The 27,873-nt window shown below is 54.4% G+C and overlaps 1 protein-coding gene across 2 annotated transcripts in view; it reads right to left on the bottom strand.

Annotated features, from left to right (window-relative positions):
- The window catches only part of TBC1D22A (TBC1 domain family member 22A), a 256,637-nt gene that overhangs the window by 169,246 nt on the left and 59,518 nt on the right, over nt 1-27,873 (bottom strand).

Raw genomic sequence — 27,873 nt, 5'->3', positions numbered from 1 at the left:
ACGGCCCAAGCGTCCCTGGAGCCACAGGGACAGGCCAGGGGCAGAGGACACGCTTCCCCCAGCCTCCTGCCTCCCCACGCACCCACTCCCCTCCCTCTTTCCCCCCGCCCCCAGCTCACACCGTTCCTTCATCCCTTGTCACTCTCACCACTTACTCTTTAAGAAGACCTACATGAGGTGTGCTTCTCAGGACAGACTTTTTTTAATAGATTTATCTTTATAATTGAAGGATAGTTGCTTCACGACACTGTGCTGGTCTCTGCCATACATCAACACGAGTCAGCCAGAGGTATACGTGTGTGTCCCCCCCCATCTTGAACCTCCCTCCCACCTCCCACCCCATCTGACTCCTCAAGGTGGTTACAGAGCTCCGGTGTGAGTCCCGAGTCGCACGGCAAACCCCCACGGGTCACCGACTTTAAGGAGGTAGTGTACACGCCGCCACGTCCCGCCTTCTATTCGTCCCACCCGCTCCTTCTTCCCCAGCCCAGGTTCTACATCTGTTCTCTGTGTCAGTAGGGGTTTTGAAAGACATCAGTTCGTGGAGATAAGCTTGTGTCTACACAGCACTGATTAAGGATGTGGCCACATCACACCCTGGGGACAATCAAGCGTCAACAGTGCAAGCCACAGCTGCCCCGACAAACACCCCAGGCTGGGCGGTGGTCACAGAGGGCGGGGCTGGCATGGACAGAGGCGCCTGGACAAGAGCAGGTCAGGGCGCAGCCTGGGGAAGCGGGTAAGTCAGGGCCCTGGGTTCTTTCCGACCTTCGGGGTCTCCTCGAGCGCCTCCATCACAGGCCCCGAATGGCCAGAGAACACATTTCAATCTGTAGGTACCTAACAGTCAGACCTACAGAAACGGAAGTAATTATTTCTTTCCTTTAAGTTAGGTTCTTCCCTTAACAGCTCCGAGCTAATGATTAATACTAGGAATAAAGGAAATGATTAAAGAGGAGAACTCTGGTAATAGAATCAACAAAATACAAAGTCCTGACATCTAATCTCTTTCCAATTACTAAAGTCTAAGTAAAATAAGTACGGAATAATTGGGCGATGGCACCAGCAATAACTTGCGTTTCACGGCAATCTCAGAAAATATCAAATCTTCCCCAGTTCCCTGAGGATATTATGAAAAGCAGGAACCTAATATCCGAACACCAATAATGCGATGTTTACCAATCACGTTCCTGGGGCCTCAGTGGCTGCATGGGCCCGCTTTCTGAGGATTGTTTATGAAGAAAGCCTAGAGAAATCTCCACCACTGATGTCCTCTGAACCTCTCTCCTCATGAAGGACCCTCGCAAGACGGTACCTTCAGTCAACACAGTGAGACACGGTTCTGACTCTGGTGCTGAAAGGGAGCTTTCGGGTATGAGGTCCTCCAGGCAGCTTGAGTTAGTTGGGGCCACGGTCCTACTGAGTGATGGAGGAACAGGCTCAGAGAGGTGAGGGGACTCGGCCGTGGTGTCACGCAAACCAAGGGGCCTTCATGTCCCCGAGTCCTTCCCCACCGTGGACTGCCATTACTAAGAAGGCTTCTGCTAATGCAGACAGATCTCACAGACAGAAGGGTCCAAAATCAAACGTCAGCAGACTGCAACACCACTGAAGGTCCAAGATCAGTAAGACTGCAGGAACGAAAAGGCCGCTGCACACCAGGAGATCTTCCAACCTGATCCAGGTGTCAGGATGTGGGTGGGAGAAGTCCCAGGGCCACTCTGACAGGGGTCAGGTGTGGACTTTCAACCCAGGCCCATCTGCCCCTTCCACATTTCCAACAGAATTCTGACTGTGCAAAGTGACGCCCCCCTCCCCCCACCACCACACACACACCCAGCCGGTCAGGGCCATCTGCACCTTCCACCTTTCCAGCAGAATCCTGACTGTGCAAAGTGACCACACACACACACACACTCACCCCAGCAGGTCAGGGGCAGGAACCCACCGGCCTGCTGTACATTCAGGCTGGGCTGGTTGGCATGGAGGCACACACACACACACACCCCCCCCCAGCAGGTTGGGGCACGAACCCACCCACCTGCTCTACACTCAGGCTGGGCTGGTTGGCATGGGGGCAAAGCCACACCCTCACCAGCAGCCAATCTGGCCATGGGCCTGGGACCCCATCTGAACCTTGGGAAGAGAGCGCAGAGCAGCGGGGGCGCCTGAGGACAGTTCTCCTGGCTCTCTGGGGATCTGCTAGATCTCTGATCTCTGGATCTCTGCTTCCTCTGAATGCTGGTGGTGCCAGATGTCAAGCTGGGGGCCGGCAGCCCCCCACCCCACCACCAGCCTGAGGATGAAGCCAGCAGACAGGCACATAGCACCCAGAGACATGGAGGACCCCAGGTTCTAAGTTCAGCAAGACGGGCAGATACAAGAGTCAAAAAATCAATAGCTTGTCTCTACTGACAAAAAAAGAAGTGGAAAAGGTTACAGGCATGAGCTTAACAAGAAACGCACCAGAAATACCATGTGAAGAAAACGGTAAGATTTTACTTGAAGACAGAAAGAAACAGGAAAACACGGAGGTCACTGACGGACGCTAACAAGTATCTAAGGAACGCTTCCCTGGGGCCAGCAGGGCAGGGGAGTTAATTACAAGGGTGACCGTCACGCAGACCCCACACGCGGGGAACTCACCTCTCGGCCCAAGGGCGGACCAAGGTAAAGTCTCAACCAGAGTAAGTGCTCACAGCACGAGGGGAGGGATGCGGCGAAGTCCTGAGGGGGAGGTGCACCCCGTCAGCAAGGTCTCCTGGAGGGCGTCAGAGCTGAAACGCGACCCAGAGGTGCAGAGAGACCACCTGAGAGAAGAGGGGGCCGCAAGGGGAACATTCTGGGCCCAGGAACAGCTTACACGCAAGGGCTTGACCACGGTGTGGAAAAAGGATCAGAGGGGCCAGCGGTCACAAGACCACCAGGCAAGGGCCTACTTTCGAAGCCCAAGGCAGAGGCGGTGGTGGCCGTGAGGGTGGCAGTGAAAGCAGGGCAGTGACCAGAAAGGAAATTCGGAGATAGAAGCAGGAGGAGGCAGATGAGGGCTAGATCACGCTGCTAACACGCCTACCCCTCTCTGCCTCCTTGGGTCACGGAGCATTGGCAGTGTCAGCCTCCCAGGGGGGAATCTTACTGAGAAGCAAAGACTCACGCTACAGATGACTATGGAGGTGGGACACTGGTGTTCACATAAAGATGTTTTCAACTTTTACTTTTTAGAAAGCAAATGCACTGCTATAGATGTGCTATTTATTTCTCATTCATTTTCTGCTTATTGAAGTCTTTCTTGCATTTTAGTTTCCTCTCTTAGACGACTAGTGATTCTGCAAGAAATACGGGGACAGAGCGCTGAAAGGAGAACCAAACACAGGCTGTCACCATAAAGACTCAGGCAGCTGAAATAAAAGGTGGAAAAGATCTGCCAGGGACGTGCTACTCATAAAAAAGCTAATTTGCTTAATAATATCAGAAAAAAACAAACATCAGTACAAAGAGGGATGTTCCGTAACAATAAGAGGTTCAACTCGTTAAGCAGAGATATCCTTCCTAAATGTGTGTACCTAATAATGTAGCTTCATAATGCATGAAGCAAACACTGAGAGAAATAGACAAACTTTCAATCGTAGGCCGAGATTTCGGTGCCCCTCCCTGAGCAACCGACAGAATAGGCATTTTAAAAACCAGTAAAGGGAGATGTGAACTGGATCTAACTGGTCTGCAGGACGCCACATCCACCACCTGAAGAATGCACATTATTTTTAAGGACACACAGCGTATTTACCAAGCGGGCCGCATGTGCTGCCCAAGCAAGTCGTGATAAGCATCAAGAGCTCAAAACAACATCAGGTTTATCTGACCAGATGCCTTAAGTGAGAAATCACTCTACTGTGATACCCAGGAAATCCTCAAGTATTTGGAACTTTATTAACATACTTCTAAATATCTCATAAATCAGAGAAATCACAAGAAAAAAATTGTAAAATATTTCAAACTGAATGATAATAACAGATATCAACATGTGTAGGATATAACTAACACAATGCCCGGAGGGAAATGTATGCCCTTAAAAGCCTAAATCAGAAAAGAATAAAGGTTCAAAGCAATGAGGTTCTACTTAAGAAGCTAGGGAAAGATGAGGGATTTTAAACAAAGCTAAACTAAAAGAAGGGAAATAAAATAAGCATGGAAATAAGCAAACTGCTTTAAAAACAAAAAAAAAAATCAATAAAAACGTGTAGGTAGACTTGACCACTGGGAAAAAGTGTCAGACATGAGAAAGGAACATCGCTACAGACTCTACAGCCACAAAGAAATAATAAACGGATCCTGGTGACAACTTTATGCCAATAAATTCAAAATTTACACGAAATGGACATATTCCTTGAGAAATGTGGCCTAACGAAACTGATGCAAAAGGCAGCTGGAAACACGTATCTCCACATCAATTTAAAAAATAACGGTGGGCAGGATAAAAGGCTGCTGCTGCTGCTAAGTTGCTTCAGTCGCGTCCGACGCTGTGCTACCACTTTGAAAAGCCACATGGCAGGGCTTTTTATTTTACGTAAAGTTAAACATATATCTGTCCCATGACCCAGCAGCCCCACTACTTCATATTTGCCTAACAGAACTGGAAACGCAGGCCCACAGTGCAGTATCCACAAGGACCCTCAGAGCAGCTTTTCCACGGGGGGAAGGCTTGTGAACAATCTGTGAGCAGGCGGATATGTTAACAAACTGTGATGTATTCATAGAAAAGTATACTGTCTCTGCTTGTAAAAAATGAATTGCTGTTACACCCATGACTCTGACAAACACATTTAGGAAAGACATCTCTACTTAACGAGTTGAACCTGTTATCACTATGACACATCCCTCTTTGTATTGATGTTTGCTTTTTTCCTGATATTATTTCACAAATTAGCTTTTTTATGAGTAGCACGTCCCTGGCAGATCTTTTTTCCACCTTTTATTTCAGCTCCCTGAGTCTTTATGGTGACAGCCTGTGTTTGGCTTTTCTGCCGGCTCTCTGTCCCTATGTTTCTCGGAATCAGACTGCAGACTCATTAGTCGTCTACAAGAGAAAACTAAAATGTGACACGTGCTTTAATAAGCAGGAAATGAATGAGAAATAAAGAGCAAATCTTCTACAATCGCGCATTTGCTTTCTAAAAACTAAAATTCGGAACTGTCTTTATGGAAACAACACCAGTATCACAACTCCATACTCGTATGTGCTGTGAGTCTTCCCTTCTCAGTAAGATTCCCCCGGAGGCTGACCTAGCAGAGAGGGGCAGGGCAACAGACACTGGCTGTGGATTCAGCAGACGTGGGCTCCAGGCCCAGCGTGGCCAGTGAGACTCTATGGCCTCCCTCAGTCCTCTAAATCTCTCCTGAGCCCCAGTTCCTTCCTCTAAAACTTGTAACAAAACAAAAATACCTTCCTTGCTTGAGTCACAGAATCCTCGCATGGAACAAAGAAACAACACCCAGGAAAGTATCGTGACACACAAACGCAAGAGCTCGATCCTACTAGGCTTCCGGATGTAATTACTCATTCCTCTCCACGAGCCCAAACCACGCAGCCATTGGGGCTCGTTTGTTCTAATTGGATGTAAAATCACATCTGAGACGGAACCAAAAATCTGTCACAGAATGGTGTATGCAAAGAACTCCTAATTATAAGTACCTTTTTTTCCCCTGAAAAGCCAGGAATAATAGAAAAATCAATTCATAATTTATTTTTTTTCTAATACTCTTTTGAACTGGTTTTAAGTCTTATTTTTCAAAACTTTGGTAGTACTAAAATCTGGCAGAAACACTGAACAAAAATAAATGCATTAGTGTGAAAATGCATTAATGTTTTAAAACATTTTAAAACAAGAAAGAACACACATTTTGTATTATTATAAAATACTACTATAAATTGAGACTGGAAAACTCTTTAATACTTTACTAAAATGCATAAAGTAAGAACGCTGGACTCTTCACCACAGTATTTTGTTTGTAGCCTGATTCACTTTGGTACAACGATAAAATTGTAGATCTTTCCAAGACACATAAGAAATGCACGCGCATCACCGTCACCGAGGCTCCCGTGCGAACCTAATACAGAGGCTGAGCTGTCTCCAGCCTCAGAGGGCCTGCCAAGCACATCTCTGGCTCCTAGAAGCCAGGGTATGGGCAAGGCGCATCCGTCAGCCTGCTCTGACCGGCACATGTTGAGCGCCCCTCTGTGTAAGCTGCCCCTGGGGCCAAAGCCACCTCCACGCTCCCCCTGCTCTGAGTCCATCTCACACATTGATTTATCCGGTCCGTGAAAACCGATCACTCCAAAGAAGCCTGGGAGAGTACGATCAGACCCCTTCCTACCCTCCAGGGGCTCGCTGCAAGCAGGAGGAAAGTGTAACACTGCATTCAGGGAAGCAGTTCGAGGAAGGTGCACAGCTGACGTGGGACACCGAGCAGAGGCGGCCTCCTCTCTGCAGGAGGGGACGCCAGGAACACCCCAGCGCCGCTGCTGGAGAGGCACCGGGAAGCCACGCCACAACCCAGCAGCTTTATGTCTGCCGGCCGCCCTTGACCTCATCCACACAACAGGAAGGGAGCGGTGTCATAAACAGGGGCGAGGGCATCCAGGAGGAGATGAGAGCAGACACGAAATGTCTGCTCGCGCCTCCCCGCCCCGAGTCGGGGGAGGGTCCCAATGGGCCCGCCGGGCCTCTGGCAAGTGGGGTGGCGGGTGCCCTGTGTGTTCTTGCCAAGCCCATGGGGAGCCCAGGAGGAGGGATCACCCGGCCCCCGCTTCTCCAGTCCCGCTGCCGGGAGGAGCCTGTCACACCTGCCCTCGCCCCGGGCCGCAGCCAGTTCAGAGGATGACATGGTTGAGGATGAGATGTTTGGATGGCATCACCAACTCAATGGACATGAGTTTGAACAAGCCCCAGGAGTTGGTGATGGACAGGGAGGCTTGGCGAGCTGCAGTCCATGGGATCACAAAGAGTCGGACACGACTGAGCGACTGAACTGAACTGAAGAAGTGTCAACACAAATCTGAATGATGGAACACTGCTGAGAGAGGAGGAGCTGACTCACACAATGCAAGGGCTTCCTTGGTGGCTCAAATGGTAAAGAACCCGCCTGCCATGTAGGAGACACAGGTTTGAACCCTGGGTCGGGAAGATCCCCTGGAGAAGGAAATGGCAACCCACTCCAGTATTCTTGCCTGGGAAATCCCGTCACCACAGTTCAGTTCAGTTCATTCACTCAGTAGTGTCCGACTCTTTGCGACCCCATGGACTGTAGCATGCCAGGCCTCCCTGACCATCACCAACTCCCGGAGTTTATTCAAACTCATGTCCATAGAGTCAGTGATGTCATCCAACCATTTCATCCTCTGTCATCCCCTTCTCCTCCCGCCTTCAATACTTCCCAGCATCAGGGTCTTTTCAAAAGAGTCATTTCTTTGCATCAGATGGCCAAAGTATTGGAGTTTCAGTTTCAATATCAATCCTTCCAATGAACACTCAGGACTGATTTCCTTTAGGGTGGACTGGTTGGATCTCCTTGCAGTCCAAAGGACTCTCAATAGTCTTCTTCAACACCACAGTTCAAAAGCATCAATTCTTCGGTGCTCAGCTTTCTTTAAAGCCCAACTTTCACATCCATACATGACTACTGGAAAAACCATAGCCTTGACTAGACGGAACTTTGTTGGTAAAGTAATGTCTCTGCTTTTTAATATGCTGTCTAGGTTGGTCCTAACTTTTCTTCCCAGGAGAAAGCATCCTTTAATTTCATGACTGCAGTCACCATCTGCAGTGATTTTGGAACCCAAAAAAATAAAGTCTGTCACTGTTTCCATTGTTTCCCCATCTATTTGCCATGAAGTGATGGGACCAGATGCCGTGATCTTAGTTTTATGAATGTTAAGTTTTAAGCCAACTCTTTCACTCTCCTCTTTCACTTTCATCAAGGGGCTCTTTAGTTCTTCACTTTCTGCCATAAGGGTGGTGTCATCTGTATATCTGAGGTTATTGACATTTCTCCTGGCAATCCTGATTCCAGCTTGTGCTTCATCCAGCCCCACATTTCACATGATGTACTCTGCATATAAGTTAAATAAGCAGGGTGACAGTATACATCCTTGACGTACTCCTTTCCCGATTTGGAACCAGTCTGTTGTTCCATGTCCAGTTCTAACTGTTGCTTCCTATCTGTATTTCTCAGGAGGCAGGTCAGGTGGTCTGAGAACCCCACGAAAGTGAAAGTCTCTCAGTCGTGTCCGACTCTTTGTGACCCCATGAACTGTACAGTCTGTGGAATTCTCCAGGCCAGAACACTCCAGTGGGCAGCCTGTCCCTTCTCCAGGGGATCTTCCTGACCCAGGAATCAAACTGGGGTCTCCTGCGTTGCAGGCGGATTCTTTACCAACTGAGCTATATGAGAACCCCACGAACAGTATGAAAAAACGCCTTCCTGTGTGGCCTCTGGCAAATCTGAACAAGGTTTCCCTTCAGGAGACGGAGCTGGGAGGGGAACTGTTTTCCTGGCCGCGTGATGGCGTTGAAGAGTTCCAGAGGGCGGCTGTGCAGGGTCCTGCAGGCCGGAGGGCAGGAGCGATGAGCGACGGTGAGGGCTCCTCTCCCAGCTCCTCTCTGGCAGCAAGAAGAGGAGGTGAGGGGCCCGGACGCCCCACTGCCTGCCAGCTTCTCTACGCATTCTGGGACTCCAAGCTCGATGACCTTTAATTGCTGCAATTAACATCCTAAAAATTGTGCAAAATAACTTTCCCGGCTGTAATTTTTTTCTATTATCTAAAGGATTTCCCTTCAGGCAGGGAAGGCATGCACATTTAGAGGCCTCAGAATAGACTGAGAGGCACAAACCTTCCTCCAGGGGCAAAGAGCTGAACCAGGGAGAGGGGAGACCGGGGGTGGGAAGAGGCAGCCGGGACTCGGGACCGAGGCGAGTCCTGTCCTGTCCACACTCTGCGCCAGGGAGGGTTCTGCACAGTGAGGCCACACAGGGATCCTGAAAGGTGGGGTGAGTCCACCAGACAGACAGAGGGAAAGGCCTTCCTCAAGGGAGCATCTGGACCAAGGGCTGCAGGCTGGGGACAGGGCGCCCAGGTGGGGCCCTAAGGGAAAGCCTCGAGGGACGTGGGTGGCGCTGACCAAAGGAAGGACAGCAGTTTTCTTCTGTGTAAGGTGACCTGACCCGACTTATGGGCTATGATGAGTCCCAACCAGGACAGGAATCACAGGGGAGACGGGGGGCAGATACAGACTCCTGGGCCTTGAGGGGGCTCTGAGCGGTGGGCCTGCCATCCACCCACCCCCCCACCCGCCCTGGCCACAGAGCAGGGGCGCCACTGGCCTCGCCCAGGGGCTCCTGCAAGAGGGGCGGGCCCCTCGCCTGGGGCTGCAACGCCACCAGAAAGGGATTCGGCGACCACACGAGAGGAGGTGGACGGTTCGCTCACAGGCCCTGAGCGTCCTGAAAAAGATGGGGAGAGGGCCCCAGGGCCTCCTGCCACTTCCTCTGCTCACAGACACGAAGTCCTGAAGCCACAGGCCAGAGAACACACGGCAAGGCCAGTTGAGGTCCACACTCAGGCCGCCTCGCTGCATCTCACGACCCGGAAAGATGAACGGTTTCAAAAGGACAGAGCTGCGTTTTATTGTAGAAACTGCTGCAATTAACTGCTAAGTCCTTCTACGTGAGATACACCACATTCTTAAATATTAAGTTTATTATGTGTTTTCAAACATCCCTCCACCAAAGAGCACTGCCCACAACAGCGACATCCCCACGAGGAGAACCAGGACTCACGCCCACCTGCCCCTCGTGCCCCCGCTGTGACCCTGTTTAGGGCCACACACACCACAAAGCAACCCCACGGCGTGTCTGCTGCTTCTGCTCAGGTCACAGGTGCTGCAGGAAATGCCCCTCACACATTTTAGAGCAGGTTTCCAGGAAGCATTTTATTCACTGGAGGAAGCTGGCTGTGTCACCGTGGGAAGGGAACACAGGACTATGCGTATCCGCGTTAAAAAGGAATCCGGCAGTCTTACTTCCTTCTTTTTGCTAGTTTGTAACTCGGTTACTTGATTGAATCACAAAAGCAGGACTCTTCTTTCCTCCTCCTGTCCTTTTTCTCTTTTTTATTATAATTTACCTCCGTGAATATACCCAATTTGTTCACAGTGGGAACAACCAGTCCTATTAAAACAGAAGTTGCTTTGCGGCAATGCCGGGAAAACAGCCCTGCCTCCTCCCATGGCAGGCGTCCCTTCTCCCCACCCTCCCACCTGGAAAGCTCTAGGCCCCTCCACCCGCCACCCAGCTACCAGCTGCCGCAGGAAGCAGCCAGACCAGCCAAAGTCAGCTTTCCTGCTGGTCCTCACGGCAATCGACTAGAAAAAAATGAACACTGTTAAGTGTCAGAGTCTTGGATACCAAATTTTAAAAGACCAATAACCCAATTAAAATCAGGCCAAAGGACCTTAATAGCTATTTCTTCAAAAAGATATACAAATGGCCAATAAGCATGTGAAATGATGCTCAACATCATTAGCCATCAGGGAAACTGAAATCACAACAAGATGCCACTTCGTGCCCACCGGGATGACCAGACTTCAACAGCGTGGGAAAACTGGAGCGTCTGTGATAACCCATATGAGGAAAAACCCAGGAGAGAATGAACGCATGTGTGTGTACAACTGAGACGCTTTGCTATACACCCGATACTAAGACAATATTGTAAACTAACTGCACTCCAGTAAAATTTAAAACGAGAGAGAAAAGAAAAACTGGAGCCCTCTTCTAGAGGGGAAAGTGAAACGTGCCAGCCCCTTCGGAAAACAGGCTGGCAGTTCCTTAAAAGGGTCAACGGTTACCCCCCGCCTCAGCAACTCCCCTCCCAGGGATACACCCACAGGAATGAAAACATAAAAACCTGTATGTATGTGAGTGTTCGCGGCAGTGGTACTTGGAAAGAAAGCCAAAAAGAGGAAACACTCTAAATACCAACAGGTGAATGGATAAATAACACGTGGCCTACTCATACCATGGGAGATTGTTTGGCCCAAAAAAAGGACTCCAGGATCGACACTCAACATGGATGAACCTTGAAAACATTAGGCTCAGTGAAAGAGGCATTCTCAAAAGGCTACATGGTGTAAGACTCCATCATACGAAAGTTCCAGAACAGGGAAATCCCCTGAAACAGAGGAGACTAGAGGGTGCCTAGGGCCGGGGCACGGAGTGGCTGCTAACGGGCCCGGGGCTTTCTCTCCAAGCTCTGAAACGGAATGCAGTGACAGCCACACAACCCGACAAACACACGGCAAACCACTGTCTCAGACACTTGAACAGTGAACTATCTGGCATGGGCATTATATCTCAATAAAGACATTCTCCAGAAGTCCTGGCTGAGGCGTTTCTTAAAGGCTATTTATAACCCTAACTCGGAGAAGGCAATGGCAACCCACTCCAGTACTCCTGCCTGGAAAATCCCATGGACAGAGGAGCTTTGTAGGCTGCAGTCCATGGGGTCGCTAGGAGTCGGACACGACTGAGCGACTTCACTTTCCCTTTTCACTTTTATGCATTGGAGAAGGAAATGGCAGCCCACTCCAGTGTTCTTGCCTGGAGAATCCCAGGGACGGGGGAGCCTGGTGGGCTGCCGTCTATAGGGTCGCACAGAGTCGGACAGGACTGAAGCGACCTAGCAGTATAACCCTAACTGCCTCCTGAGGCAGGTGGAGCCGGGTGAGAGGGCCCTTCGTTCCAGGGGACATAATGATGGACCTCGGGACGGAGAGATTTGATCAGAACTGAGGAGGCTGATCGGCGCTGCACAGGGCAAGGACGGGCTGGCTTTGGAAGAGCCCCCGCCCCCTAGACAGCAGGACCGTGGGACAGCGATGCCCCACCAGGGATTCCCAGGCTTCATTACAGGAACTAAAAACTGGACAAAGGCTGTGTGGCTCCGGGCGTGTTTGTGGTTGGAGAGGCCCGCAGACAGACACGAGGCAAACACACCCACCCCAAGGACACCACGACCCAGCGATGCTCACAGAGCCCTGCGCATGCACCCAGGTAGCCACAGGAATCCAAGCAACGCGTCCCTCTGCACCAGGCAGCAGGGCCGAAGACGGTTCTGGGACGAGCTGTCATGGGGACGGACACCTCCAGGTCACATCCCAGCCTCGCTGAAAACACCCGCGCCCTCTGAGCTAGCCATTTCATCGCCGGGAATCTGTCCCAAAGAGACACTCCAGAATACAACCAAATATTTATGCATAAAGATGGCCACCACAACATTGTTGATATGTTAACAAAAAAGATAGGCTCTAAATGTCTGATAATAGGGGACTGAGTGAATGAGAGGTACATCCGTTCGTTACTAACAGGAAATCCAGAAGTACCCCCAAAATGTTCAGGGAGAACTCCGGTGCTCCCAGGTCTATGGCAGGGAAGAGTGCGTGCAGCCTCCTGCACGTCCTGTGACCAGCCCCCCGCACCCCTCCCTGACACAGAGCCCAGCCCCCCGCACCCCTCCCTGACACAGAGCCCAGCCCCCCGCGCCCCTCCCTGACACAGAGCCCAGCCCCCCGCGCCCCTCCCTGACACAGAGCCCAGCCCCCCGCGCCCCTCCCTGACACAGAGCCCAGTCATCTCTTAGTCCCTTCACAAGGTCTAATTACACTGTTTTCCCTTCAATACCATTGATCCGCCAGCCAGTGCTGCATGGCATTTAATTAAAGGAAAGGCTACTGCTATTTCGTGTTAAATATCTAAACCCTTTCAAGCAAATTAGGAGCTTGAGCTTCGCTTCTTTGCTTCCCAGAAGGACTCGATGAGGACAGACCCTCGGTCTCCCACCACTTCTGCCTTAAGAAATACATATTCGCACACAGAGCCAGGCACCCTCCAGAGAGCAGCCGCTGCTCCACTTGTCAACAGGCAGAGTCTACTAAGGGGTCAGCAAGTAACATCGTTCTGACGCTACGATGTCTGAAGGTCAAGGGCAGCCACACAAGGCCCCTGAGAGAGCCTTCTGCCTCATCTCTGGGTCTGGCTAGGACCCCGAGATCATCATGACCTCTCCTGGTTCCTGCCCTCCAGCGCGTCCTCGGCATCTGCCACTCAAGAAACCCCCCTGGGACCAAACCCCACCCTCAGGAGTGCAGAGCAGAGAGGCGCCGGCGCCCAGCTGTCCCGAGGGACCCCCTCCGCGCTGTGACCCCGCAGGCCAGCAGGCCAGCCCCTAGCTCCCACGCAGGATGGAGAGACCCAGCAGACAGGAAGCTGATCCAGCCCGCAGAAAGGCTGCAGACAGCCTTGTCAGAGATAAGCTCAATTAATTTTAGATAAATGTGCAATGTAATTACAAAGGCAAAGCAACATAATCCCACAGGCCCCTGCATATAATTTCACGTGTAAACGCACAGAAGGAGGCTGGGTGGCATCGAGAGAGAGACGACCCGGGCACACTCAAGAACTGACCATTTACATTCCCGCCGTCGGGCCCACACCACGTGGCACAGCCAGGCAGGCGCCCGTCCCAGGGCCACCAGGGCTCCCCCACCTGGGTGGGCCCCACCCCAGGGGGTGTGGAACGTCACCTGTCCCGGGGTCCACCCAGCGGTTCACTGGCATCCACAGAACCGCCTCCCTGGCTCCCGGCCTGCACCACCCACTTCCACCCGCCGAAGCCATCGGCCTGTCCGCCTCCAGGGCACACCTCTGCTCTCGCCAGGAGCAGTATGGGGTTCCAGGTCTGTCTGTACCCGACCAGGGGCTCCCCAAGGGCAGGCACTGGGCCTTGCCACATCCCTGTACCCCAACTCCTGGCGTCATGGCTGCACACACAAGGTACCTGACAATCTGAAACCCCACACCTGCCAAGGGAGATGGGCAGGAAATTAGGGCTCTGGGCAGGCCTAAGGAGCCGCAGCTGTGGGCCCATCACTTCCTACGTTGGAACCCGCACTCTTCATTACACACAGGTCGGGTGGCCATACGATACACTGTCTGAAGTGGGTACTGGGGGCATAACGACAGAGGATGAGATGGCTGGATGGCATCACCGACTCGATGGACGTGAGTTTGGGTAAACTCTGGGAGTTGGTGATAGACAGGGAGGCCTGACGTGCTGCAATCCATGGGGTCGCAAAGAGTCAGACACGACTGAGCGACTGGACTGAACTGAACTGAATTAATAATTATACCAGGACAACAGAAGTAAACCAGCACCTGGGCCTGTGAGCAGCCTGTGCGCCTTGGGTACTCTGTGTGGAGCCAGGATAAGAAGGCTTCCTGGGACACTGAGATCAAAGGAAAAACGCAGAAAGACACCTTCCAGACCTGGAAGAGAGAGTGAGTGACTGTTCACTGCTATTACTCACCCACTAGAGCAGTTACTACACGTGATCTGTCACACCATCAGCATACTTTATATTTCAGTACACATGATACTGTCTTCACTATTCACAGGCATTAAGTAAAGATTAACCATCAACAGTCCAGCATTAGGACTGTTCCTATGTCTGGAAGGAGTAGAAGGATGAGCAAGTCATTAAGAGGCCCGTTATGAAAGGCATTAAATACCAGGAGTCTGGTCGTCCTGGAAGCAGCAGGAAGCTGTTAAGCCAAGGAGAAAGCAGTGCTTCAGCTTGGCTCACCCCCTGCTAGTGCACAGGACGTATTAGAGGGAAGAGGGACCCAAGGAGAGCAGTTGGAGGCTCCTTCAGCAATAAGTAGGAATAAGAAAGGTCTGAGCCAGGGCAGGCCCATCAAAGGCAGAAAGGAAAGAAGGAAGGAGGCGACACGGGACCATTCCGACGGAACGAGAACAGACAGGCTTCAGCAATAACTAGATATCAAGACACAGAGGCAAAGACTTGACAGTGACTCGCAAATCTGACCTGGAGGAAAAGGGATAATCACAGAGTTACAACTGTGACTTAAAGAGGAAGCGGAGAGGAGGAGTCAGCTTGGCGAAGGAGAAGAGAAATGGGAGGGGATCAGGACAGCTGGGCCATCACACAGGGCAAACCCACAGCTAACACCACGCTCAACACTGAGAGCCAAGAGCACGTTCTCCAAGGTCAGGAGCGAGGCCGGCAGGCCCACTCTCGCCGCTTCTACTCAACACAGCGTCAGAAGCCCTACCACAGCAATTGGAGAAGAAAAAGAAATAAAAGGAATCCAGACTGGAAGGGAGGACGTGACTGTCACTGTGTGCAGATGACACAATATTACACATAGAAAATCCTAAAGCTGCCACCAGAAAACTACTGGAGCTCATAACGAATCTGTTAAAGTTGTAGGGTACAAAATTAACACACAGAAACCTGCTGCACTTCTATATGCTAAAACAAACCATCAGAAAGAAAAATTAAGGAAGCAATCCCACTTACCATTACGTCAAAACAAAACACCTACAAATAAACCTACTTAAGGAGGCAAAAGACTTGTACTCGGAAAGCTGTAAGACACCGATGAAATAAACAGAAGACAAGACAAACAGAAAGACACAGTGTGTTCTTGGGTTGGGAATTAATACTGTTACTATGACCACACCCAAGGCAATCTGCAGATTGAGCGCAATCTCTATCAAAATACCAATGACATTTGTCATAGAAGTAGATCAAATAAATTTAAAATTTGTGTGGAAACACAAAAGACCCCAAATAGCCAAAACGATCTTGAGAAAGAAGAACAGAGCTGGAGGAATCACCCTCCCTGACTTCAGACTATACTACAAAGCTACAGTGATTAAAACAGTGTGAGACTGGCACCAAAACAGACACACAGATCAGGGGGGAGGATAAAAAGCTTAGCAACAAACCTACGCCCTTATGGCCAATCAATCTACGAGGGAGGAGGCAAGAATATACAGTGGAGAAAAGACAGCCCTTTAATAAGTGACTCTGGGAACGCTGGACAGCTACATGAAAAAGAATGCAACTGGAACATTCTCTAACATCACAAATGAAAGTAAACTCAAAAAGGATTAAAGACCTAATGTAAGAACAAACCATAAAACTCCCAGAGGAGAAACACAGGCAGAACACCTTTTTTACATAAATCACAGCAATATTTTTTTTGATCTGTCTCCTAAAGCAAAGAAAATGAAAGCCAAAATAAACAAATGCGACCTAATTAAACTTAAAAGCTTGTGCACAGTAACGGAAGCCACTGCCAAAGGGGAAAGACAGGCTACTGAACGTGAGAAAGTGTTTGCAAACGACATGATGGATAAGGGGCTAATGTCCAAACATACAAAGAGCTCATACAACTCGACTCAAAAAATCTCCAAAAAAATAGGCCAGGGGCTTCCCTGGTAGCTCAGCGGTAAAGAATCAGTGCAGGACACGGGTTCTAATAAGCCCATGCACCACAGCCACCGGGCCTGTGCCCAGAGCACGGGGCCGCAGCGCTGGGTCCACATGCGGGCACCAGAGCCACCGGGCCTGTGCCCAGAGCGCGGGGCTGCAGTGCTGGGTCCATGTGCGGGCACCACAGCCACCGGGCCTGTGCCCAGAGCGCGGGGCCGCAGTGCTGGGTCCACGTGCGGGCACCACAGCCACCGGGCCTGTGCCCAGAGCATGGGGCCGCAGTGCTTGGCCCGCGTGTGGGCACCACAGCCACCGGGCCTGTGCCCAGAGCACGGGGCCGCAGCGCTGGGTCCACATGCGGGCACCACAGCCACCGGGCCTGTGCCCAGAGCGCGGGGCTGCAGTGCTGGGTCCATGTGCGGGCACCACAGCCACCGGGCCTGTGCCCAGAGCATGGGGCCGCAGTGCTTGGCCCGCGTGTGGGCACCACAGCCACCGGGCCTGTGCCCAGAGCGCGGGGCCGCAGCGCTGGGCCTGTGTGCGGGACCTGCTGGCGCCCACACGCCCTAGAGCCGTGCTCGGCCACCAGAGACGCCACTGCGATGAGCAGGCCAAGCGCCGCAACTAGACGGCAGCCCTGGTCGCCGCAGCTCGAGAAGCCCCCGCAGCAACGAAGACCCAGGACAACCAAACATAAACAAACACGTACGGTCATTTTCCAAACACGGGCAGAAGACCTCCCAAGAGGAAGTGCAGACGGCCAACAGGCACCTAAGAAGACGCTCAACGCTGCTGGTCATCAGAGAAGTGCAAATCAAAACCACAATGAGACACCACCTCACACCCGTCAGAATGGCCATCACCAAAAAGAACACAAAATAAAATTTTAGCCAGGATGTGAATCTGAGGGACACAGACGTTCAGTCTAGAGCAAACCCTAACCATCCCTGCCCCACCATAAGCACGTCAGGAATGTGACGGGGCTGGAGGCGGAGCGTGGATGGAGCATCAGAGAATCAATGAACACAGAGAGGGAGACAAGGACAAAAGTGGGAAGAGGGGAAACAGGTCTGAAAACCCAGAAGCATGCTCAACAAGGGGCGAATCAACCCCTTCTAGCCTCTGGTTTCCTTCAGGCACTTGGCTGCTAAGCCCTGGGCCTTGGCGGCCCCTCGAAGTGCCACCCCCAGCCTGGAAGGCTGCTGGGGAAGCAGGTCCCCAGAGGAGCGGCCCTGGCGCCAGGCACACAGACAGCCTCCCAGGCCAGTGGGGCCTCGCTCGAGGCGGCAGAGGGGCAGGGAGACCTGGGCCAGGGCTGAGCTGGCCACTCTGCAGCCCCCCGGGCAGCTCACGGTGCAGCTGGCACAACAGAGCTACACTCACAGGAGGCAAGAGGGATGGGCTCGGGCACAGTGCCAACAGGGGGAGAAGGAGCTGACACGGGCTTGGCTGGGAGTCTGGAGTCAGGAAGACAGTGACCATCAGTGTTCACAGGAGCCCAGGAAGGAGCAAGGTAGGTGGGTCTGGGCAACTGCTGGGGCCTCAGCGAGCCAGATTGAGGACAAGCCCCCCAGGGCGCCAACGGGCAGAACCAAGAACTCAGACTTCATGCAATCTGGAGCGGGGCAGCCTTCAACCAGCCAGGGAGCTCCTGCCAGGAAGGCACCCACAGGCCCTCTCCCCCGGAGGAGGACCCTGTGACCCTGAGAGTGACACCGTGCCCACCCCCAGGCTCAAACCAGCAAGACGGAACCATGACCCAGTCAGCGGGCACCTCCTGACCGGCTCGCACTCCTCCTCACCCCAACAGACCATCACCCCTGGAGGGCAGAGCCCCTCTGCGTCCCCTCACAGGCCACAGCAGACGCCAACAGATAGGTTTTTGAGGTTTTGGGGTTTTTTTACTGAGATATAATTGACATACCGTGAAATTTAACGCACACACGTCAGTGGGATTTAGCACACTCCCAGAATCAGGCAGCCGTCAGCCGCCACCACCTAGCTCCAGAGCGTCTCATCACCCACAAGCAGACCCCAGACCCAGTAGCAGGCCCTCCCACGCCCCCACGCAGCCCTGGCAACCAGCTCCCTGCCTCCGTCTCTATGGACCTACCCGTCCTGGACACTTCACATCACTGTGCCCTGTTATCACGGGCATCTTGCACTGAGCAGAATGTTTTCAGGGTTTGTACACACGGGAGCCGGTGTCACAACCTCCCTCCTTTTTACAGCAGAACGATGTTCCGTTGCGTGGATGGACCATATCCTTTTTATCCATTTATCACCTGATGGGCAGTTGGGTTGTTTCTACTTTGCGGACGATTATAAATAATGCTGCCGTGAATATTCACGTATAAGCTTTGTGTGAATACAAGTTTTCAGTTCTCCAGAGTATACACTCACCTAGGGGGTGTAGCTGCTGAGCCACAAGGCAGGTCTAAGTTAGACTGTTGGAGGAACTGTCAGACTGCCAACACGCTGCCTAATTTCACACTCCCACCCTCAGGGTGTGACACGGGGTTCGGGCTTCTCCACGTCCACCTAGTGGGTGTGACAAGTACATTTTTTTTAATCAAAGTGAAAGTCAAAGTCACTCAGTCATGTCTGACTCTTTGTGGTCCTGTGGACTACACAGTCCATGGAATTCTCCAGGCCAGATCCTGGAGTGAGTAGCCTTTCCCTTCTCCAGGGCATCTTCCCAACCCAGGGATCAAACCCAGGTCTCCTGCACTGCAGGCGGATTCTTTACCAGCTGAGCCACCAGGGACAATGGTTATCTCTCAAAATCTTGGGTCTAGTTTTACCCCTCCCTAGAAGGGCTCTGCAAACTGTATTTCTACTGTGAACTTCACACATGCGTGCACCCACACACACACAAGGTCACCATGCTGCCATCAGCCCTGGCACAGCAAGCCCACAACTGCAGAACACTCAGCAGCGCTCCCCAAGAACAACCCCGGTGCTGGTCCGCTCAGCCCGGGCAGCACACGCATCCCTAACCTTAACCCGAGAGGGCGGGAAGGAGCCCCCACAGCGTCCTCAGCCCCGAGCTCACTCCCCACCCCGTCCACACGCACGGCAGGAGGACAGGCCCTGCCCACCATGCACGAGGCCCGCCACACAGCAGGCACGCGGAACAGCCGCGTGGACGATAACGGGAAGGAGGGTGCAGCTGTTCCCGGGCTGCCTAACTCCCTCCGGGCGCTCCCCAGAGAGGCAGCGTCAGCAGCTGCCACTCACCTGAGCTCGTCCAGAGTCACCTGGCGGCATGCGTGAGCAACAGGGATAGCTGAAAGGAAGACGCGGCGGGCGAGTTCTGCAACCCGCCGCCACCCCACACAGAGGGAGCACCGACGTCCCAACAAGGAAGGCGGCCTGGCGGCGCTCACAGGGCAGGCAGGCCGCGTCTGACTTAGCTCCTCCCTGTGTCCTTTCGAGTCTTTCAGGAGGAAGTGAAAGCCCCAAAGAGCTTCAGGAGCCGTCCAATCCCTCCCTTTGAGTGAGGCGGAGACAATCAGCAAGTTGGGTACCGCGACCCCCAGGCCTGGCCGCCCCACTGGCCACCCCACTGCCAGCCTCTCCTGCTGGGATGCAGGAGGCAGCGGGCGGCACCGGCCGGCCAGCCCAGGACAGGGGACCCGTTCTCGAGCAGAGAGGACAGAGGCTGCGGCTCCCTCAACAGCAGGCGGGGGAGCCGACAGCTCGTGGTGGCCGCCCTGATGGGGAATGGGGCCCGGGCCACGAGGAGGGCGGAGACGAGCCCACTGCCCCCGAGGCCAGCTCAGAATTTCTGAGGAAGGCTGACCCGCGGACCCGGGCCGAGGTGGGGAAGTCAGCCTGGCTAAGGGCCCGGCGGTCACCGACGGCAGAGCCATGACAGAGCCACCTGCAAGCCGGAGACTACCTGCGAGCTGGAGCCCACCTGCCAGGAGGACGGAGCCGCACTGCAGCAGCCAGAGCCGGACCCGGGAGAGAGCCGGCCCACCGGCTGCTGCTAGGAAAACCCTCCGCTGCTGGAACACGCGGGTCCCTTGCCTACAACCTTAGATGAATCCCACCCACGACCGCCTCCAGAGAGCGCCCACCCCTGCTCTCCTTGCAGGTGAGGCCGAGGCACGTGTCCAGCAGGGCGGGGGAGGGGGTGCACTGTGAAGTGTCCCCCTGAGCCTCCCGCGACCACGAGACGTGTCAGAGTGCAGGAACAGCCTTGTGAAGCTCTACCGTCTGGGGAGGAGGCAGCGTCCCCCACTTACGGTGGGTGGAGACCCACTCGGAAAGAGGCGACACAGCAGAACACAGACTGCTCAGCCCTGCAGCCCGCAGTGGACGTGAGGCTACTTAGAGAAACGTGTCACGGTGCAGTCAAAATGGGAACGATATTTATGACTGTTTGCGGAAACAGGACACAATAAAACAGTACCGCACAGCATCAGCGTAAACGTCATCACACGTGACGTCATCACACAGCTTCCGGAAGGCCAGCCGGAGACCCTGCCACCCAGGCAGAGGCGCGGGGCGTCTGCACCTGACTCGGCCTGATGCCGTCAGCCTGAGTCACAGACGGGGAGGTGGCAGCTCGGGGGTCCGCCAGGGGCTCCCAGGATCCCCCTCCGCCACCTGCTCTGAAGGCAGGACCAGGCCAGGGTTGTGTTGGCGAGGAAGCACAGAAAATTCACACACCACCTGCTTGAAAGCTCCCTGCAGGTAGCCACAGACCGTGTGCGGGCCCGCAGTGAACTCCTGGCAGTCCGCACTCACAGCCTTCCCAAGGCGGGCCCCCTTCCCTGTTGTCCCGTGTCCCCCAAGGAAAGCTCCCGCCATGGGGCGTGAGCTGCCCGGGCCACTGGCCCGTGAGCCCTGCTGGCATCCTCAGAACCCCACCACCCTGGGGTGCAGCGGGGGGAAACATTCGGAACGGGATGCGAAGGAAATGCTTGTCTCTCTTTTTTTAATTCATTAATTTTAACTGAAGGATAATTACAATGTTGTGATGGCCTCTGCCACACATCAACGTGAGACAGCCATAGGCATCCGTGTGTCCGCTCCTTCTGACCCCCTCCCCACCCCATCCCACAGAGCCCAGGCTTTGGGCTCCCGCATTACATGTCCAACTCCCGCTGTCGGTCTGCTTTAGGTATGGCGATGTGTGCGCTTCCGTCCTATTCTCACGAATCATCCCACCCTCTCCTTGACAATCAATGCCTCCCACTGCAAAACCACTGACTGGTCACTTAGACCAGCCCCACTGCCCCAACGGGCTTCCCATCCCCTCGTTCTAAGACGCGACAGTCACCCGGGATGGACAGCCACTACGGGCAGAGGTCTGGGGTTCCCCCGTGGGTGACAGTCTCCCAGGAAGGACAGCCCCCATGCAGAGGTCTGGGATCCCCCCGTGGGTGACAGTCTCCCGGGAAGGACGGCCACCATAGAGGTCTGGGGACCCCCCAATGGGTGACAGTCACCCAGGAAGGACGGCCACTGTGGGAGGAGGTCTGGGGTCCCCCCGTGGGTGACAGTCTCCCGGGAAGGATGGCCACCGCAGGCAGAGGTCTGGGGTCCCCCCGTGGGTGTGCACCACAGAGAGCCTCTCCACGCTCTGCTAGTTTTCACACTTCCTGAGGAGGCATCAGAAGAGGCCCTCACAGATGTATTACTGTTTTATATAGAAACGTCCCTTTGGAACAGAACGCTTTTTCATTTCAAGCCCCACCTCCCCTTCCTGGAGTGAGGGGAGCCGCTTCTGGAAACACAGGGCACCAGTGAGCCTGGTCACCCTGCGTGCAGGGTCATCTGTGTATCTTGTGTGAAGGACTCAAAAGCCCTACTGGGAACGACGAACGCCATCAGCAAACACGGCTCAGGTCTCAGAAAACACTCGCGACCACCGCACCTCCCTGCAGTCTGCACAACGGGGAGGGGGCGTGGGAGGAGAGGGGTGTCAGGGAGCGGCGGGTACAACGCCCTCCACCGATAATCCCAATGCACAGGAACATCTCTGAAAAACAGACGTGGGGGAAATGACAGATCCTATCGACCAAAGCCATCTAACACCTCGGCCCGTTAGACGTGTCTCCAATAGGCTTCGGTGGATTTCCACGCCTGAGGGACTGACGCTCCTCCCGGGCAAGCGCCCTGACTTCCGCTCCTGCAGAGGACGTGCCCACCAGTCACACTGCCTCCTGGAACATCTACCATCCTCCTCCACGCGGAAACCAAACCTAGAGCCGCAAAATGGAACAAACCTCAGGTCAGCCCACCCCAAGCTGAGCAGCGGCTCGGCAGCTCCGGCTCTCTAAGCTGCAAGGCCGTCTGCCCAGCTGGCCATCGGGGTCACCGGCTCCCAAGGAGGCCCGAGGCCCCCGAGACACAGCCCTGGGACGGACGGGCTCCAGGTCAGCGGGAGATGATGCCTGCCTGGGCCTCTCCACCAGCACCGAGCTTAGATCGGCATGAGGGCTTTTCTTCTTGGAACGCACCCTGAAGCGCGGAGAGGTGAGACGACATGATGTCTGGGATCTGCTCTGAAATACTGCAGCCGGGGGGAAGAGAAGCAGCCAGTCCGGCTGAGCCGTGATGACCGTGTAGTCTGGGACACGGCGAGCTGGCCGCACAGCCCTGCCCTCTCAGCCTCTGTGTACATCTGAAAGGTTCCGTGACACGCCTGTGTCAAAGCATGAGGGACAGTGGCACAGTCCTGCTGCCTGCGATGGATCCCAGTCCCGGCCTGGAGACTCATGTGCGTCTCCCGGGCAGCGGAGCCCTCCCCCTTCCGGAGAGGAGCTGCCCCCGCCCCGAGAACCCAGGCCCCTTAGGAACTGCTCCTCCGACCTCAGCGTCCCACGCACCATGTCTGCTCACAGGCCCAAGGCTCGGGCGGGAGACCGCATCTCCTCGAGGGGCCGAGGAAACACACACGCAGATGGAGACGCGCTGCAAAGCCCGGGGCAGCCCCCCTGGCTCACCTCACGACTGTGGCGACGGCAGCGCCCACACCGGGGTGCCCACGAGCTGCTGACACACACGTGTGGCAGGAGGGAGAAGCCCTGGGCGCGCTCTCCCTTCCTGACTGCTCAGGGCACACTCCACGAGTCTGCCTGGCAACAAGACCAGAGGCAAGATCTGTCTGTCTCGTCCCTGACAGATGGGTGTCTGAAGAGCATCTTATCTTTCAAACAGAGCTTCCTCCCTCTGAACCAGTGCCCTGGCCCCCCCGGAGCCTGTGGCCACGTCTCGGCCACTCCCCGGCAGCTGCTGGCTGCGGTGTGACCACGGCGAGCGGCAGGTCTTCCCGGAGACGGCCTGTCCCGGGCGCGCGCCTGAGCCACACTCTGAGGCCCCCAGCTTGCAACTAACACACATCATCATTCTATCACTTTCAAATCAGAGAGCCTAATATTTTGAGCATAATGATTTTAAGGAGTGCAACAATTTCTTTGCATGCATTATTCATTTTGTGACACAAAACTGTTATTTCACTGAGATTACTGTAAATCGCTACATGAAGAGCTAGCTTGCATGAACAATTAAATGATAGATATGATAAACTAGATTTATAAGCTTTATGTTCCTATAACATAAATTCCCTGAATGATTTAACTCCACAGAGCTAGAAAATTCTTCCCAGGCGCCAGGTCCGCGGGGCTGCAGCTCCCCCACCAGCACGGAGCAAGACGCTGACGTCGGACGAGAAGGGAAAATATTTAATAAAAGGTTTAAAATTACTATGGTAACCCCAGCAACGCGTTTCAAAAATGAGTAATAGCCCTGTTAGGTGCTTCGTTAAAATTTTTTCAACCAAATCTTAATCTTCTCAATGGAACAAAAGATGTAGTCAGAACCCATGTAGAGGGCTGGAAACGGCGTCAGGCACCTGAGCACAGACGCCCTCCCATCCGACGCAGAGATGAAGACGGCCCTGAGCAGCTCAGATGACAGAGGAGGCATCTCTCTCAGAACGATTCACTAAAAGTCCTGACACCTCAGTTTACGCCCTCTCCTCCACGCACGCAGGCGTAGCCGCTTCAGTCGCATCCCACTCTGTGCAAACTTACGGACTAGGGACCCCAGGCTCCTCTGTCCGTGGGATTCTCAAGGCAAGAACACTGGAGGGGGTGGCCAGGCCCTCCTCCAGGAGATCTTCCCGACCCAGGGATCGAACCCGCGTCTCTTGTGTCTCCTGCAGAGGCAGGCGGGTTCTTTACCACGAGCGCCACCGGGAAGCCCACGCTCTTTCCTCCACTGATGAGCAAACTGAAGTTGCACCAGCAGGGCACTCTGATGGCACCAAGAGCCGCCCACAGGCGAGGTGGGAACCCCAGACCGGGGAGGCGGGGCCCTGGGCTCCAGGCCCACACGGGGCTCTGCTGCCCTGACGGCTCCAGAGCGGAAGCCCCCAGGGATCACCACCTGACACCGGGGGGACCTCCGAGACCACCTGCCCCACACCTCCTCTCCAAGAGAGGACGCCGCGCCCTCGGGGCAGTCCAGGGCCTGCCACGCCAGCCTCCTCTCCTGCTCTGCACTCAGGAGACCCACGGGGGCGAGGAGCCGTGACACGGCTCAGCCCCTAGCCCTGCCTCGCTGGGGCATCAACCCCACGGTGCTGACCGGTGGGGGTGGTGGCCTCGTCACGTCTGTGATCGGGGAGGGGCCCGGGCGGAACCTGAGCCCAGCAGCCCTGTCCAGGGCCGCCCCAGCCGCAGCCCTGCCCCCTCCGCTGCAGCTGTGCCGGGCTCCCGACAGTCCACCCCGACCCCACAAGCTCCACCAGCCCCACGCCCCCTGTGTCCATCCCGCCCCTCCACTCCTGTCTCAGCACCACCCACCCTGACGATGTGGTACGGCTGTTCATCACGAGGTCAGTCCTCAGCTCTCATGACCGGGGCCATCCCCCGGCACACAGGGAGGTGCGTACGGAATGCTCGATGTCGGGGAATCAAAGGAGGGAGGTGGGGCTGCCCGGAAGCCTCGCAACTAAGCTGATAAACTCACAAATGCGGAAGGAAATGGAGGCAGAGCACATCGCTGGGGATTCCTTTCTCAACAGCAGCTCATGGAGCCTCCCAGGCCACAGCCTGGGATACGGGGCACCGAGCGTCTCCACGTTCAGCGCACACGAGGCCAGTCACCCCACCAGGCCTGCAGCCCTGCAAGTGGCGGCCAGAGACAGGCTGTGCACCCCCGTCAAGACTGGACAGGACTGGACAGCGCACGGGCGCCTGGCCTGGGGTTACTGCACGCCTCCGCAAATGCTCAGTGCACGTGGCAGGCTGCAGACACATCTCTGACGAATGGGGACAGCGTCAACCCCTGCTGACACGCGGGGGCCGTCTGGGGGACCCAGGGAGACGAGAGGAGCTGCTTCCTGCAGAGGACTTGTTCCCAAGGGCGGATCATCTCAGAACAACATGCAACTTCCCTGCTTTACTACCAAGGAGGCTGGACCCCACTTCAGCCCCAAGAACCAGGGTGCCAGGCACGCCAGGTGGTCCAGTTCACACCCTGTGTGCCAATCTTTACAGTAACACTCCTACCCTCAAAACAAATGTGATGATACGGCCCCTCCAGAGAGCTTTCCAGAAGGCTCTAGGAGTCACCCTCAGAACGAAAGACCCCCAGCCCCAGCCCGCCTCCCACCGTGGCTGCAGCCACCACGCTCCTCTGTGCACAGATGATAAGGGGACGCCTCTCAGCAGCTCGATGACAGGACACGGTTAGCACGTGAGACAGTCGTACAGCGCAGCAGAGGGCCTGGCGACCACGTGGCGTCCCAGGACGGATGGCTCACAGAGTGCCATCTGTGCCAGTCACGTCGTACCCGCTGCCGCCTTCTGCAAGGCAGCCGTCACCGCTCCTATAAAAAGGCACATAATGGTAACAACAACGGCGAACAGCGGCTGAGTGCCCCTCTGCGCAGGAGGCCTCCCAAGAGCTGCCGCATGCAGGAGCACTAACGCTCAGAACCAGCCGAGGAGGCCGGGGTCATTATGCCCACCCGACAGCGGTGGGCACGGAGGCGCAGAGAGGCCAGTGATCTTTACTGCCCTCCCCCCCAGCGCCGCCCCAGCAGGACCGGCCCACCGCCTGTGCCCTGAGCCGCCACACCGCTCGGACCGTCTCATCAATAAGAGCGTGAAGTCTGGGGAGGACAAGGCCTCGCTCACGTTGCAGGGCTAGGATGCAGAGGGGGACGCTGCAAAACCCAGAGATGCGGCACTGCACAGGCGAGGCAGGACGCGCCGCCCACCGAGTGCTCCAGCACACACGGCGTCCCCTGGGCCCAACAGACGCTCAGACAGGACTGGGACCCTGCGGGCCCAGAGACCCAGCCCCAACCACCCTGTCCCCGCCCCCTCCACCTTCTCACAAGCATGTGCCCTGCACCCCACGCTCAGTGCCCACGCCATCCAGACGACACGCCCACTTGCTCAGCGCACCAACAAAGCTGTCCAGGCACCGATCTAGGCACACAGACAACCATCCGTGCTGCCCGTCAGCTCGGAAAGCGTTCCTACACACACACCCGTTAAGTGAGTAGAAGAAAAGAAATCGTAAAGACCGCAGCACAAATCAATGAAATAAGAAGCTAAAGCACAACCGAAAGATCGGTGGGGGGTCCCCGGTGGTCTCGTGGTTAAGATCTGGTGCTCTCACCGCCGCGACCTGAGTTCCATCCACCAGTGGGGAACTGAGATCTTCAAACCTGCACAGTGTGACCAAAATAAGATCAGTGGAACCAAAGAGCTGGTTCTTTGAAAAGAGAAAATTGGTAAAGCTTTAGCCAGACTCATCCAGGAAAAAAAAAAAGAGGGCCCAAATAAAGTCAGAAAGGAAAGAAAGGTTACAACTGACACCACAGAAATAAGAGGGTCACAAGAGACCACTGTGGACAGTTGTATGAAACAGGCAACCCAGAAGAAATAGATAAACTCCAAGAAACGCACACTCTCCCAGGATGGACTGACAAAGACACAAAAAACGAGCAAACAGACTGCCAGAGTGAAACTGAATCAATAATCATAAACCCAGGAAGCCAAGTCCAGGACCAGAATGCTTCACACGTGGATTCTTCTAAACATTGAAAGACGTGTTAGTGAAAGCGAAAAGAGTGTTAGTCACTCAGTCATGTCCCACTCTCTGACACCATGCAGCCCACCCGGCTCCTCTGTCCAAGGAATTCTCCAGGCAAGAAATACTGGAGTGGGTAGCCATTCCCTTCTCCATTCCCTTCACCTCACTCTTCGCATGAGGTGGCCAAAGTATTGGAGTTTCAGCTTCAGCATCATTCCTTCCAAAGAAATCCCAGGGCTGATCTCCTTCAGAATGGACTGGTTGCATCTCCTTGCAGTGCAAGGGACTCTCAAGAGTCTTCTCCAACAGCACACTTCAAAAGCATCAATTCTTCAGTGCTCAGCCTTCTTCACAGTCCAACTCTCACATCCATACATGACCACAGGAAAAACCATAGGCTTGACCAGACGGACCTTTGTTGGCAAAGTAATGTCTCTGCTTTACAATATGC

This window comes from Bos taurus, chromosome 5, assembly GCF_002263795.3.
Source record: "Bos taurus isolate L1 Dominette 01449 registration number 42190680 breed Hereford chromosome 5, ARS-UCD2.0, whole genome shotgun sequence".
Taxonomy (NCBI): domain Eukaryota; kingdom Metazoa; phylum Chordata; class Mammalia; order Artiodactyla; family Bovidae; genus Bos; species Bos taurus.
The sequence above is the reverse complement of the archived record's forward strand: the minus strand, read 5'-3'. Positions and strand labels throughout refer to the sequence as shown.